Source organism: Rhopilema esculentum, chromosome 19, assembly GCF_057945365.1.
Source record: "Rhopilema esculentum isolate cy_ngs chromosome 19, ASM5794536v1, whole genome shotgun sequence".
In the NCBI taxonomy this organism is placed as follows: Eukaryota; Metazoa; Cnidaria; class Scyphozoa; order Rhizostomeae; family Rhizostomatidae; genus Rhopilema; species Rhopilema esculentum.
Window position 1 is genome coordinate 5,621,385 of NC_142833.1, and position 5,264 is coordinate 5,626,648.

Sequence of the window (5,264 nt, forward strand, 5' to 3'; positions counted from 1 at the left end):
TTTACGAATGTACAATAAACAAATCCTAATGTATATATAAACACTTTTACATTATTTTACAAAAACATCTCAAGAAGAGTCATCAACATCCCTATTATCTACACAATTTTCAAACCCAAAACTTAAACAATAACAAACAACAGGAAATATAACCAGACATAGAGAGGTTTAGTCGCGATATCTTTTCCTGCGATTTTCTGGTCCTGGTTTTCCGGGAATATCTAACAAATATAGTTTGAATTTCATGTCAGCAATTTTTTGTTTCTGATTTACGAGCCCATATCTGTCCTCAAAAATAAGAAAAATTCCCTTGCTTGAGCCCTATAATTAAGAGAATAGGGGACAACCGGAGGACAAAAACCAACTGATCATAGATTAATCGCACGAAATCCTGACATAGGGTAAAGATTAATATTATGCTACATTAAGTTGGATAATTCGTCACGCATTTCAAATTTTTTGAATACCTTATCACCACGGCCTTCACCACAAGAGAAAGGTAACCCAAAAAGCACACAACAAATTTGCACTCACAATTCTTGCAAAACTCCCTCGCACTTGACAAAAAAGCTGATTCGATGCCTCACAATTGGAAAATGAGCTAATTCGATATATCCACTGGCACTTGCTTGGCTGTCATTACTTGGCAATAGTTTTAGAATTTGAAGATAAAAGAGTGGGCGATTACGCGTCCTTGTCTTTGGTTGCAGAGCTTACTCGATGTGGTTACTAATCATTAAGCCTCAGTCTACTTCGCACTTTCGCTTTAAATACCTACCAGCTCTGCCATAAAACTAAATTCAAAATAAATTAGGTATGATTTGTTAATTTCGGTTTGATTTAATCGGAAGTAGTTAGCCTGCAGTCAGCTTGCATTACAATTTTCCATGTTCCTATGATTTTACAAACTCAAAGCCGATATTTCCAGCAAGCTGCATCTCGCAAGTAAAATCGCAGCTCTACTTCCACAAAAAGAAGTCAGACTGCCCGCCAATTCTTTGTGGAAACACGAGCACCTTTGATGCACCCAACTAGCCAAAGAATAAGCGTTCGGTTTCTAGGCCATTTAGTTCGCTTTTGACTGCTGCCAGATAGCTGTGTTTACAACAAGCCTGGAAGGCAAAGAATCTATTGTCTCTGACTTTTATCATAGAAATTTGTTATAAAGAATGTTGTAGCATGTACCTGTTTGGCAAATGAAACTTGCAATTGTATCCAAACCAAAACAGCCCGTGTGTACTCCCTTTCGGTTTCAAATGGCTGCTCACTTGTCTGCCATTCAAACAGTGTTCAAGGGAGATCAAATAAACGGGCGGGGCTAATCATTCCAATCACATTAATCACTTGTTTGATCATATCTGCTGAGCTGCATCAAAAAGGCGAACCGAACCATTGGTAAACAAATTGAAGAAAGCTAAAGACAGGGTTTCAACATGAGTGTTTCCAGACGTTCCAACCTAGGAATATTTAAAATCGGGAGTTTTCCAAAAAATTCTTGCGAAGTATTCGGATCTGGTCCATCTGCCCATATTATTATCCCAATAATTTTGTGATATACACTCATTTTTTTTCTAAGAAACAAAGGTCGATGTTGAGTACTCCAGTTTCTTAATGTTCTGGAAATTTCAATACTCATTGTTTCTTGAGAGTTTCTTAATTATGATGTTATGAATGATGTTATGAAATGTTCGTGACCTTTTTATCACGTCAAGAGATTCGCTTCCGTTCCGATGCTGTATTTAGATATGGGAAGTATATTTTTATCCCTTGTGTCTTAAGTTCTAGGCCAACAGGGCAGGGCAATCTTGTTCTTGGATTTTACAAAATTTCGTTGTTCTCAGTTTAATCGCGATTTAATAGTTTCTTAATTTTTTTGCTTCGAGTACTGAAGTTTCTTAATTTTTTCTGACTGTCCAGTACTCGTTTCTTATAGCCAGTTTCTTATTAAAAAAATTAGTGTAATTCATCAAAAGTAATGACTTTTGCAAAAATTGATTCCCTCAAAACCCTGGGTAGGTGTAGACCTGAAAGATAAAATAAAACCTTTTCCCTAGAATCTATACTGAAGGACGCTTTCACCAGGGGGTAGCGGGGACAGTGGCCCCCTTGCCTTCGCGAAACTGAGCATTTTTATTCGTTTTTTACTATTGTTTTGCCCTTTCTCTTGGCGCTTTGCCTCCGCTGCCCTCTTCGAGTGCAGACTTATCTGTCTATACTAAAAAGAAAACTACTTATTTTTTCTTGCTATAATGAAAAAAGATGAAAAATTTTGATTTTGAGATTTCTCTTTTTTTAATATGATGATGACAAAGTGATATCTGTTGGGGTTTTGTGCTGGAAACAATAATGAAAATTCAGCCTACATTATTTTTAGAAAAAAAACTTCTCAACTTCTCTAGGGCTCTCGTGCAAACGAAATATACATTGACTTCTGAGCTTGTAAACTAGGGTATCAAAAGTATCGCCAAAAAGGTGTTCTATTGCCAAAACACGTCAAAACAAGGCGGTGTAATACTTTTAATACCCTAGCACCGTGGAGGAAACTCAGGCTTTCGTTTTTGGAGGGAGGGAAGGTGGGCTCAGGCCCGTGATTTTCCGACTTCTTATCTGATATGCCCCAATATGAGCTCCCATGCCCCAATAAATTCCGCCGCTGTCCAAGTTTATACGTGCTTTACTTCACAACATGTTCTGGCTATGTGCGAAAAATGAAAAATCCTTTGTAGCATGTTCTGCCTAGCCATTTCGAGGATTTGCAAAAGAATCTAGGATCAAATTTACATATTGCAGGGCCGCTGGAGCCATGGGGGCCACGGGGGCACAGCCCCCTGATTGCTAATAGGGTGGAAAGTGCCCCTTTTTGAAAATATATCGAGTGTATTTTTTTTCATTAGCAGATATTCTGCCTTTAGAAGCTAAGTGAAATAGCCTATATCTAGGCATTGTTGGAGGACCATTCACTAAAATTTCCTTAAATTTTTACTTGGTCATAATTCAAAAAGCGCATGCTCTTGTGATGAAAAATATCGATTACGAAGGAGACTGTCAGTTTGGCGAGAAAAATCTCCTTAGTATGTCTTCAGTAACAAGAATCAAAGTTAGGAGATTTGAAAACCTGCTTCGTCCATCGATGACCCAAGGACGACTTAACCACTGCATTTTTCTTTTGATAAACAAAGGAAAGACTGATGAGATAAACCTAATGAAAGTTGCAAATTAATTTTGCTATGGCCAGCGATGGCGCAAGAAATTCTCCGACGGAGGGGCTTGACCTTCCGACAGGGGGGCAAGGCAATCGGAGTGAAAACATGGAATCCCAGACGCACAAACATTGAGATTATGACAGGAAATGAATTCAACAAACAAGAAAGAGCAGCTCTTTGGAGCGGGATTATTTTTTTGTAGAGAACTCGCTTTTTTAACAAAATGTCCCTAAAAGAAGAAAGACATTAAGAAAGTTCTTTGTGGATCTTTTCCCGTGATTTTTCTATGTTCTCAACGTTCTCAAACCTGGAATAATTTTTCTACCTTTACAATACAATGTAATTCTTAGAATTAATATTCACAGGTGGAACTCTAATCTTGTCATTCGCTCACCCAACCCTGAAACATTGTATTTTTTGCTGCCGTTAAATTTTTGCAGTTGAAATTTCTAACGTGCCAAGGAGTGAAGAGGATCAAATCGCAATGAAAATATAAACAATTAAATATACTATTGACTATCATTGATTCTTTAATTAAACTAAAATTTTGTAGCTTTTAAAAAATATTTCATGAAAGCAAAATAATTCAAGTGGCGTAGGGGTGGGAAAGCGCGAAAACGAAGTGGTACTGGAATTCGCTTTGAAGTAGTTAGAGACAAAAAGTTCGAAAATTCCTTTCAGTTCTCTACATCATGTTTTGCGTTTAACTTCCAAAAGTTTTTATTAATTTTGTATTTATGATTGCATCAATAGGAATTAATTGGCATCTTGCAATAAATCCAAACATTTGTTGAGTATAATGCACCTGCCACAAGTTTGGGGAGAGGATGTGTGCCTGCCGCTTAGCCAGGGCGAAATCAACTTACCATGCAAATTATACGAAAAATAAGTACAACGTATTGTTATAGAAATATGAAACATATATGGAAGGGAGATTTCCACCCTCAAAAACTTCAAAGCCCATGACATACACATAAGGAGTTTTACAATTAAGTAGTCTTTTCGTTTTCCTTGTTTCACTCTCCTTCTTGTTTTCTGCTTGCCAGGTCTTTTTGCGATTTGCTACTGAGCTCTACTGAGCTGATTCAGGGAATTTCCTTTTCAAGGTAAGGGCATTGTGATTCGTACAACAGGGCCCGCTCCACGAATTTAAAAGTGGGGAGTGGGGGCAAAACTAAAAATGCAGGGGGCCAAGGCTTCTTATACTACTTGCTTCGCAAAAAAGTGGGAGGCCATGCCCACCCCGGCCTCCCAGGTGGTGCGGGCCCTGTGCAACAGTCAGTAACGATGGTGACAGTGAAGAGGGAGATGATGACAGTGATGATGAAAGTGATGATGAAAGTGAAAATAGCGATTATGGCTTTGCTCCTGAGAGTATCTTCATAAAAACAAAAGGTGGTCGTGTCTACAATCGAGTACCACAAACTACAACAGAGTTCGTTTCATGTAGATACATATTCAGTTACAATAGACCAGCGTGAATTAGTGTAAATAATGGCTCAAGATAGATATTTATGATGAAAACATACAAACAAAATGAAACATCTAGATAACTAAATGCTGAAAAAATAAACCATGAAGTTTTGACATGGGCCACGAAAATCATTTACCTTTTCACAATGGGCCATGGAATTTTTCTGTCCCTTCTTTTAGGGGCGATGAAAATTCATGAATACAGAAAATTTTCTGGATAAAACCACATATCCTCCACCCCCCTGTCGTGTATACTTTATAATGCATTCCTAATCAGATAAAGAACAGCTTATCAACCATAGAAATGTTATCAACTAACACCAACACTAATTTTTCATCAGAGCGCGTAATTTTGAAGCAGCCTCCTGTTCATTTTCAGGTGCAAATCGATAACACGATAGGGCCTAGGAAGTGTGCTAGAGGTCAGAAAGTCGAGACTTTGAGACATGCATTGCTCGATAGTTATATTGGAATTAGGCAGGTATATTTACTAGCACATGCTTGGAATATAACTTAGTGAAAGCAGCTATATCTTTAAAAGTGGAGAACAAGGAAGACACAGAGTTGCGCAACGAAGGCAAAGCAAAA

At 37.9% G+C, this 5,264-nt stretch overlaps 1 protein-coding gene across 4 annotated transcripts in view; it reads right to left on the minus strand.

The window, feature by feature from the left end:
* The window catches only part of LOC135688033 (dystrobrevin alpha), a 44,451-nt gene extending 43,114 nt beyond the window's left edge, over positions 1 to 1,337 (minus strand). For 2 of the 4 annotated variants that reach the window (XM_065204715.2, XM_065204718.2), the window contains exon 1: positions 1,186 to 1,325. The gene's annotated coding sequence lies outside the window, so the exon portion shown is untranslated. Of the gene's footprint in view, positions 1 to 534; positions 1,156 to 1,185 lie in introns of those variants that run through there. The other 2 variants (XM_065204717.2, XM_065204716.2) reach the window with 2 other exon arrangements.
* Positions 1,338 to 5,264: the final 3,927 nt, after the last annotated feature.